Source organism: Lemur catta, chromosome 20, assembly GCF_020740605.2.
Source record: "Lemur catta isolate mLemCat1 chromosome 20, mLemCat1.pri, whole genome shotgun sequence".
Taxonomy (NCBI): domain Eukaryota; kingdom Metazoa; phylum Chordata; class Mammalia; order Primates; family Lemuridae; genus Lemur; species Lemur catta.
In genome coordinates, this window is record NC_059147.1 from 26,897,357 (window position 1) to 26,908,672 (window position 11,316).

Genomic DNA, 11,316 nt, shown 5'->3' on the forward strand with positions numbered 1-11,316 from the left:
ATCCTTGAAATTACTCTGAGAGGAAGGGAAGGATCATAATCCCCATTTTGCAGATAAAGGAAATTGAGGTTCCAAGAAGCTAAGTGACTTGTTTAAGGTTATTGAGCTTAATTAGAGGAGAAACATACAGTTAAAAACAACAGTGTTTACTTCCTGTCTGGAAGCTTCCTTGTCAAAAGTGATAGAGCAATAGCTTTTAGTCTTATGCCAAATTTTTTGCATGCTAGTCTAAGAAAATGTAAAGTAGCGTTAACCTGCCTTTTTAAAAAATGTCCTATTTGAGAACAAGACTAGGGAGGTTGCCTAGTTATATGCACATCAATTATTCATCTATTCTTTTCATTCAAAAAGAAGGATGACACAGCCAAAATAAATAATAGCATGGTACCCAGAAGTGAGAGAAAGAGATATTAAGCTGTGATTCCTGCTGTTCTGAAATTTTCATGTCTTGGTTCCATGTTTTTTACTTGACCTTCATTGGTACATAGATGCTTACATTTTTAACCTTTCATATTTTGAAAATGTTCGAATGTAACAGCCATTTTCCACTGTCATAAGTGGCCTTTTAAAAATATATATACTAAACCTGATTCTTGGATCTCTAACAGCAGACCCAAGAAACAGATTCGCAGGGATGATAAATGGGCCCATCTGATCAAACCAACAGGCTCACAAAATTAAAGTGGGGAGTAGGAAAAATATGAAGTAAGTGCAGGAAGCAATTATTTTCACTCTCTGAACTTGACAAACCTTGTAAAGGAGTGTTCCATAAATACAAAAAAATCAGACCGTTCAGCGTATGGGATAAATATCATATCTTTATTGTGATCATAATAGTTTCAGCCCCAGCATCTCAGGGAGTTCTCGAACTACTTTGGATGTGTTACTTCTCTTACCTTTCACAACAAACTTCAGAGGTTGTTGGTACAATCATTCTCATTTTAGAGAGAGGATGATATTTGTAACTCAGGATTGTTAATGGTCTGTTTGCATTTTATTCCCAGCTCTTTCATTCTTAATATAAATGGACTTTGATCCTCTAGAGATATCAGCAGCTTACATGCTTCATGTCGTTCATATTTCACGCATATTTTAGTTTTTAAGCTCGTTCATACATTTTGTTTCTCCTACACAGCTTTCTGAGGCTATGTATCTGAGGTGTGTATGGGGAATCAAACATTATTTCAAAGATATTTTGAAAGAATAAGAAATATTTGAAGATTAGTCCTTATAGTTTTTCTTGTGTCTGTGTCACCCATAAAATATTCACTGAATGTTCTTCACATACCAGTCTCTATGCTGAGTCATGGTAAAAAGTAACCAGATATAATTTTTAATTTCCCTGGATCTTAAAGTCAGCTACAATTAAAAAATAAAAAAAAATAATGTTTAATTTCCCTATTATAACAATCATCTGTGTGTAAAACATGGCAATTCAAAAAAGTCATTTAATTATTTAACCCACTATCTTTTAATGAGCACTTAACAGGTTATGGGATAGGCCCTTGGATTATAGAGAGTATGTTTTCTTCCCTTCTAGCTTGCTGGGGAGCTAGAAACATTTTGTAGTTTGTGTGTACATGTGTGTTGGGGAAAGTATTGAGATATTCATAGCTAAAATATCATATTTTACCATAATCATCTATTTCTTAAAGTGTAATGCAGAAATGTGGGCAGAGCATTTCAAACAAATTAAACGGTAGGGGGGGAAGTACAGAAATATTGATGGACACAGAAGGCTTTGGCAGAAAAAATAACTTCTGAGCTGAGTCTTGAAATTCTAGTGATGTGGTTCTTAAAGTGTGGGCTTTGTGCCCCCTTTTTCTGCCCAACTGTATTTGGCTGGGAGATCACTCTTCTCCTGCCCTTGGACTGAGACTTACCCCATTGGCAGCCTGGTTCTCAGGCTTTCACACTCAGACTGAACTACACCACTGGCTTTCTGGGTTTCCAGCTGACAGATGGCAGAAGGTGGGACTTCTCAGCCTCTGTCACCAGATGAGTCAATTTCTTATAATAAAACTATCACTATATAGACAGATAGACATAGATGTAGATACATATGTTTCTCTATTTCCAGTTGTGTTTCTCTGGAGAATCCAGTCTAAAACACAAATTCTTCAGGTGATGCTGACACAGGGTAAAATTTGAGAACCAGTTATATAGTGGACATCCACAAAGCAGCGCTTCAATGGCTACAAACTGTGTCACTCCTCAGATTCCTCATGGATAAAATAATACCATATGTTCTGGCTGTTGTTAGAGTCAAAGCTGATAGTGTAAATATAGTTCTTTAGTTCAGAACTTTCTAAAGAATCATTCTGTATGTGCTATGTTAATGTATTGTTTTCTATATGTCACATTATATGTAGCATATATATTATGTTTTATTAAAGAGAGAAACATCTAAGAAAGTGTAAATATAGATGAATGAGCATATGAATGTATATATTTATATATACATATGTAGATTGCAAAATAATAATCTGAATACGTATTTCTCCTTTCAAAAAATAAATGCTTATAAGGCTGTACACTCTTTCCTACTATAAGGATACTGTCAAAAAACCTAGATACCTATTTTGAAGAAAGAAAGAAAAAAGAAAGAAAGGCAAATATAGTAAAACATTAACAACTGAATTTAGTCAGTAAGTGTTTATTTGTCATTCTTCAATTACTTCTGTATTTTTGATGGTTTTCATAATAAAAATCTTAGGAAAAAGCCTATTAGTTTGCTCTTCGAAAGCTATCTCCAGAGTATTTTTGTAGGATATAAAAAATCAAATTCACTACCCAATTTTGTACTTTATTTCTTTATCAATATTAGCCCTAAAATTTTTTTTGGCAGTTTTCAAGCAATGAAATATCCACCCAAGTCAAACATTCCAACTACTTGGGGGATTCAAAGGATACATCATCAATGACTTATAAAGCAGTGATTTTCTAAATTGACTTCAAATTAAATCATCAATATAAAAAAGTTACTAATGCCCAAATCCCACCCAGAAAGATTCTAATGTATTCAGTATGGTGTGAAACCTAGGTATTGCTTTCTTTAACCTTCTCAGGTTATTCCAAAGTATGCTCCACATTGTACAACATTGGTTTAAACACTGAATGCAGTGACTATTAAAGTATTAAAAAGTGGAATGCCCCAATGAAACACTGGCTTCTTGAAATTGCATTCCAAAGTGAGAGTATAGGTGCTTCTTGGAAGTAGGGTGGGTCTGGCCAAGTGGAAAATGAGGTAGGGAGGCCATTCATTCAGGAAATGTTCACTGACTTTAAAACAACGGTCATAGTGTGTTATAACAGTTCATTCTGTATAAAACATTGAGTAGAACCAAACAAAACTGGTTCTAAAGGGAATTTCTATGTGTTAAGCATAAGAAGCTTCATCAGGTCCTTGTCTTCCAATCAAGTTAAATATCTAGAATAAGAAATAAAAACAATTATGATGGTTTAGCATAGTGTCGATTGATTTTTGGTAAAACTCTGGGTTGCAGAGATTTTTATGTAATCAGCTCTAAACAACTCTAGAGGATCCTGTATTTGAATGGGAATGAATAGTCCAATTCATCTAGTGAGTAATTTTAACAAACTATACCAACATTTTAATGGAAAGTTGTTGAGAGTGAAGATTCAAGATAGAAATAAACCTTTAGGGGACCTCAGTGTCTTTTCTGTATGCCAGGTTCTGTGGAAGCCGCTAAAACTAAGTTCGTATTTATGAATTTATAAGAGAAATGCTGCACCTTGTTAATTTTGTTAATTTGGTTTTGTTTTTGAGAAACATTAGAACTGGAGAAAAAGTGTAAAAAGGCTACCCAGAACTTTATTACCTATATTATTGCTCTTAATTATCCATAATAAAATTTGCTGAAGTATATTTGTAGAACTATTTTTACTTCATTCAGAGTGAAGAAGTCTGTAAGTATATACTCTGAAATGTACGCTCCAAACCCTAAATAGTCTCAGAGTGCTCCTAATTTAGCTTTTCCATTAATCATATAAATTCGTATTTGAAATAATTTGTATGTGGTTTGGAAGAAAAGGAGGGAAGAAGGGAGAGAGGAAAGGAGGAGAGAAAGGTGTGCAGAGTGGGCTAAATGTGCAAGCAGTTTAGATGGAGCATGTGGACTTTTTGACATGTTTGAAATGTTAGTTATAGCGAAGCATACTGTGATGGTTAATTTTATGTGTCCACTTGACTGGCCCACAGGATGTCCAGACATTTGATTACACATTATTCTGCGTGTGTCTGGGAGGGTGTTTCTGGATGAGATTAACACTTGAATCAGCAGACTGGGTAAAGTAGATTGCCTCCCTTCTGTGGGTGAGCCCCGTCCAAGCAGTTGAAGACCCGTATGGGACACAGGGGCTGACCTCCTGTGACGACAGGGGCATTTCCTCCTGCCTGAATGACTTGAGCTGGGACTTGGTATTTTTTTATTTTTTTATCTTCTTTTTTCTTCGTGCCTTTGGATTAAAACTGAAACATCTGTTGTTCCTGGGTCTCAAACCTGCAGGCCTTCAGACTGGAACAATGTCATCAGCTCTCCTGGCTCTCAGGCTTTGGCCTCAGACTAGAACCGTGCGATTAGCTCCTGCGAGTCTCCAGTTTGCTGACTGCAGACCTGGGGACTTGTGAGTCTCTGTTATAACGTGAACCAATTCCTTTTGATATATCTGTATCTACCTACATTATCTGTATCTATTCTATTGTTTCTGTTGCTCTGGAGGACCCAGACTAACACATATACTTATTTAACTCTATATTAGATATAAAAAGCATCAGCACCAACAATGCAGACCAGTAAAACCAAATGTGTAAACATCATGATTTTATAACTATTGCTTTAACTTATCTCAAGAGACCAAAGAAAGGATGCAATACATTCAATCTCAAGTTCTCCTTTCTTCTCACTCTTTCTCTCTCTCCCCCTCTTTCTTTAACACACACACACACAACCTCCATTCCCACATGCACACACACAAACATTCATACACACACTGAATAATAAAATATTGCCATTTTTTTGTCATACAGTACTTTCGGCTAAATCATTGCCCCTTCTATGTATTTTTTCCAACATAAAAACATTGTTCTTTTCGGGTTTTGATCCAAAATTCTTTAAAGCAAAGATCTAATTTATAACACTGCTTCCTTCTGGTTCAAAAATATTAACAGATGCTTGCTTTAGTTTGTTTTGTGCTGCTCTAGCAGAATACCTGAGCCTAGGGAATTTATAAGTAATAGAGATTTATTTCTTACAGTTTTGGAGGCTGTGAAGTCCAAGGTTGAGAAACCCACATCAGGTGAGGGCCTCTTTGCTGCATCATCCCATGGTGGAAGGAAGAAGGGCAAGAGAAAGCGTGAGGGAGAAAAAGGAAAGGGGCCCCAATGCATCCTTTTATCAGGAACCCATCCCTGAATAACTAACCTCCTTCCTTGATAATGGCACTAACCCATTGATGAGGGCAGAGTCTCTGAAAGGTCTTATCTCTCAACACTGCTGCATTGAGGGTAAAATTTCCAGCACAAACTTTGGGAGACACATTCAAGGGCTAGCATTGCTCAGAGGTCACAAATCTGATATAAAATAATTGTTCATCGTATAATTTGACATTGGTCATACACATACATTAGCTCTCTGTCCTTATGGTTTTTTTTTTCCCTATATCTTTATTTCCCCTGAATCTTAAAATTCTGAAAAAATGCAGTTGAAACATTTTAGTATTTATAGTGACTTATTTTACCAAAATTATTAATCCTTCATTTAAAATTAATAGAAAGGTACAGCTTGGGATAGTTTTACACCAGCCATTCACACATTCTGCTTTCCTATCTCACTCTTAGAAGATCTGATGACACTAGAAATACACAGGAGTGTTTAAATGACTTCTTATATCCTAGAAAAAATGTAAGAAATTTTTGAAAGAACAGAGAAATTAATTCTGAAGGTATGACCTTAGGGATCAATCTTAAGCAATGCTTTCAGCTATTTTGGGAGAGGCATAATGTAGAAAATTAGGAGTAGAGGGGAAAGTAGAGTATATATAAGAAAAGGGAGAAGATCATAGTTTTAAGAGGCTACAGAAAAATTTCAATTATTTATTCCTTAATTTAGTCAAGATTATTGAAGACCTCCTCTTGCCAGACATTAAACTGCATGGTCTTAAAAAGGTGGTCAAAGCCATGAGCCTGAAATCTGCCATTAGATATGTTCTTTTCATAAATATTTACTGAGCACCTACTATGTATTAGGCATCAGAAGGTAGAAAATACCAAATGCTCGTATCTTAGAATCTTCACTTCTATGTCTGTCTTGGATCACCCCCAATTCTAAAAGGGCACAGGCATTTCCAATAGAGCAACAGATAAAATTATGATATTTGACATTTTTCAAACCAATTCAGGGAGGACTGGATTTGTCAAAAAACGATCCCAGGGAAGCATTGATTAGTTCTGCCCCTAAAAATTTCTAGGGAAGGGATGTCTTGAGTGATTCAATTATCCCAGGTATAGTTTATTTATTTTCCTTTTCCACTTTTCTTCCAGTGTCTTGCTGTTCTTGTCTCTGTAAAGCAATCCGCTTTTAATCTTAGCATTCAGAAGGTTAAGAGGAGAAAAGAAATATGAGACTATATCTAGGGTAATTTTGCCTGTTGGAAGAATTTTAACACCACATGTTCAATCTTGATTCACTGAACAAATATTTAATTATAATAATAGCTAACATTTAATATGTAGCTACTAAGTGTCACACAATTTACATGCTATATTAGCTTTCTATTGCTGTGTAAAATATGGCCATAAACTTAGCGGCTTAAAGAACACCCAGATAGCAGCTCACAGTTCTATATAGGTCAGCTAAGCAGACTGGGCTGGGTTCTTGGCTGGGTTCTCGGCTGAGTTCCGACCAGGCTGAAATCAAGGTTTCTGCTAGGGTGGGCTCTTACCCAGAGACCATGGGGGAGGATCAGCTTCCAAGGTTATTCAGATTGTTAGCAGAATCCAGTTCTTTCTGTGTGGACGTAGTTATGAAGTCCCCATTTCCTTACTGGCTTATAGCTGAAGGCGGTTTTCTGCTCCTCTAGGCCTCCAGAATTCCTTCACACAAGACCCCTGCCACCTTCAAAGTCAGCAACAGGGCATCAAGTTCCTCTCACGCTTTAAATCTCTGACTTCTTCTGCCACCATCAGGAGAAAACTCTGCTTTTAAAGAGCTCCTGTGAGTCAATTAGACTACCGCCAGCCCCATAATCTTTAAAATACAATCAACTTAATTACACAGGCAAAATCCCTTTGTCATGTAAAGTAACATAATCACAGGAGTAGTACCTAGCAGAGGGCAAAGGCCAGAGGGGCCATCTAGATTATTGCCTACCACATATATTTTAACTCCAATCTTCCTTAACGATGCTATTTAAAGTTAGGTATGACTATACCCAATTTTGAGACAGTTTGATGTGCCAGATCACGCAATTATTATGTACCATAGCAATATGAACTTAGGTCTTTCCAACTCTCTGTTGCTGTTTTTCTACAATGCCACAATCAAACAAATTTCTGAACACTGATTCTGTGTTATGATCTATCAATGAAAAGATGAATAATGCCTTTCCTTGCCCCTCAGGAGCAAAAAACAAAACAAAGCACACAGCATCCCCCCAAAAACATTAGCAGTTTCCTTTTTATCCACTCAGTAATTAAATAATTCCTAATATTTACTTTGTACCGTTTTAAGGGCTTTGCATATGTTCATTCGTTTAATCCTCACAATAATCCCCTGAAGTGACTGTGATTATTATCCCCAAGGGTAAACTGCTTGCCCCTCGCAAAGTTTAAATTCCATCATAGGCACATGGACTCCAGAATTCATGCTTTTGACCATGATATAGACTTCCTCAGGATGATCAATATTTAAGTTCTATATTTAAGTGTCATGTCAGAGAATGCAAACAAATGTTCCACACACCATGTTATATTTTGTTTTACAGTATAAAAATCCACTTTATGTTATGTTGTAAAGTTAAAAGTTCATTATTCTCAATGTTTATTTAGATTTGAGGATATCCTAAAATATCTGCTAGGGAGATAGCTAAAATCGCTTCCTCCTCTCAGGACGAGTGTTGCCTGCTTTGGTGCTGTTTCCAACAACTGCTCTACCTGGGAAGAAGGATAAGGGAAGGTGCTCCATTTTAAGGGCTGTCCCACCCTTAATCCTATCCTGAGCAACTGCTACACTTGGGGAAGAAGGGAATGCTTTATCAATCTGGGAATTTCCCAGCACAGACATGATAGGATTTAGAAAGTGTCGTAGAGTAACCTAAGGGTAATTACTATGCCCTTAGCTTGAATCTGCATTGTGGTCCACCACCCCCAGGTGGGCTTTCGGAGAGGGAGCTCTTATAAACAGATGGAATTTTGAGAACACCCGTTCATCATTTGATAACATCCCACACCTCCCAAGGGCCCACCCCCAGACTGGGCTAATAAAAGGAAACAATCTGAGAAGTCAGAGAAAGTGAGTCAGTCTCTCTTCACTCTCAGAGGCAGATCCATTTTGTTCTACCATCAATTGCCACTCATGTGAAAATGCATCCTGCCTAACGTTACTCTGTCGTATTGGCCCTGCTGGTGATTTTTCCAAGATAATAGTCTGAATTTGACACTTGGGTGTGTCTGGCCATTCTTCGGCCAAGAGCACAACAAAAAACCAAGAGCAGACTGCCACTCTGACATATCAGGAGCTCTGACAATACCGGGCTCACGTTTTTTGATAGCAACAAGCCACTGGAGCTGAGTAGTATTCCCCCAGCTTCCCTCAGATAGAAATCCTCTCTAATTTTCCATAATCCTCACCACCCTCTATTGTCTCCATGTATTAAAAAATACAGTTACCAATAAATACCCCAACTAACACTGTGGTATTTTCTTATGGTAGAGAAATATTTTGTTCTGAACTTATCGAAAGTGGAACATTGGAACATAAATTAGGATTTGGACCCAGCAAACATGAAGTCCTCCTCCCTTAATTGTGTTAACTGCTTGATGGTTGGAAACATTCACATCTTCTGCAACCTTTGTGTCTCCTAGACGGCATTCTTTAATTGACTTGAGAAACTCTGTATTATCCTCAAGGTAAAGAGAATATTGGAATAAGTGCTGAAGTTGTAGGATTTGAGTGGGACAAAAGAGATTTTTAAAAATCTTGTATCTATCTACTAGGAGGAGGAAACAGGCATTACAAATGTAATTGTATGTTATTACATCTAATTTTAAACTTAACTTCACATTTAAAATATTAAATTTACATTGATGGTTACTTACCTCATCTGAGTTTATGATGATGTTTACCATTTGTCTCTGCAATAATTCTTTGTGAATTAATCAATTCCCTTACGTATCTTCCTTTATTTCTAACATTTATGTTTGATAATCTTTCCAGAAAGCATTTTGCCCATAACATTTGGGCCACATTCAGGGAAAACAGAACTCATAACCCAGTGGAAAATCAGTAGGCTTTATGCCTGAAGAGCCCACGCATTTGTGTTAGATAAATGTCTCCCTACCTGGTTTTTGTTCAGCCCATACACCTATATAAAATCTCACAGCAGCCACATCTGTATTCAGCCACAACTCTTTGTGAAAGGGACAGCTTGAGAACCTATTAAAAATACATTGTTACTATGAGTATTTTGTTCCTCTTTGCTATATAATAAGCCGAAAACTACAGTAGGTGAGCATTCTATGGGGGAGACTGCTGTTCCTTTTATTGACTTTATGGCCACACAAACTAATAGAAAATGCATTTTATATCACACAGGTGAACTCAATCACGCTGCACTCAACAGGATGGAATATTTTCCCTACATTTAAGTTGTAAATGGCAGGTTGGTTTACAATAAATATCTGGGACAATAAAATGTCACTTCTTTATAGAGTTTTATTCTAAAAAGTACCTGTACTGTAAATAATATTTTAAATTTCTGACTACGAAGCTAATGCTCATCATAGAAAATTGGAAAGTTTTTAGGAAGTATGTGAGAAAGTAGATATGCCAACAATTTTACCATCAGAGCTGTCAATATATGGAAAATGTGAATTTCTTTTTTCATATAATCTATGTCTAGGCAAAGATATTCATGCCATTACTATTTTTCTATAAAATGCACTATTCATAAACATGAGATTTAATGATTTGACCTAAATTATTCAGCAATTCGTCTTTTTGAAGTATTCAAAGATTTTCTCTTTATCTCAACCCATTCTCCTCTCTCTCTTCTTTCCTTTCTATTTCTGTCTTTCATTTTATTTCTCTTAGAAAATGTTTACTCTGATTTCCATTCACCCGGGAAACTCTTAGTATGCTGCTCTATTTCTTTCCTTGAGATGAAATTCTGGGTACTGAGTTACTAGTAACAGGCTGTCATTGTTACCCTTTTTGTTTGTAGCAGTAGTGTTAGGTAGGCAGTTAGGATCTCGGGCTCTTCTCAGGACAAGGGTTCCCTGTTTTGGTGCTGTTTTGAGCAACTGCTCCACCTGGGAAGAAGGAACAGGGCTAGTACTCCATTTTGGTGTACCCCCCGCCCCCATATCCTATCCTGAGCAACTGCTACACCTGGGAAAGGAGGGACTGTTTTATCAATTGAGGAATTCTCCAGCCCAGGCATAATAAGATTAAGGTGGTGACCAGAGTAACCTAAGGGTAATTAATATGCCAGTAGCTTGAATCCGCATTGTGGTTTACCCCCACCCCTCCTCCCAGGTGGGCTTTTTTAGAGGGAGCTCATATATGCAGATAGAATTTTAAGGACACATATTCATCATTCAATAACATCCTATAGGTCCCAAGAGCCCTCCCCCAGACTGGGCTAATAAAAGGAAACAATCTAAGAAGTCAGGAGTTGGTGAGTTGGTCTGTCTCTCTCCACTCGAAGAGACAGACCAGTTTTATTCTACAATAAAGACCTGCAGTTGTGAAACTACTCTCTGGCCCATACCACCCTGAGCATGCCAGATTTCATTTGGAAGCTAAGCTGGTTCGGACCTGCTTAGTGCTTGGATAGGAAACCAAGACAAACAATACAATGAGAAAAATAGCTTTAAACTGAAAATTGTTCTGAATTAGATTTTTATATGTGTATTCACATATTTAATACTATTATTTGGGGCTTTAAAATGCATCTAAATATTCATATACATAGAATTTTTACATATTTTAGTCTATCAAAATACTCTGAAAAATTAATTAGATACTTTTTGCTAGGATGACAATATAATTTATAATCTGAGAAATTTTGAAAGCG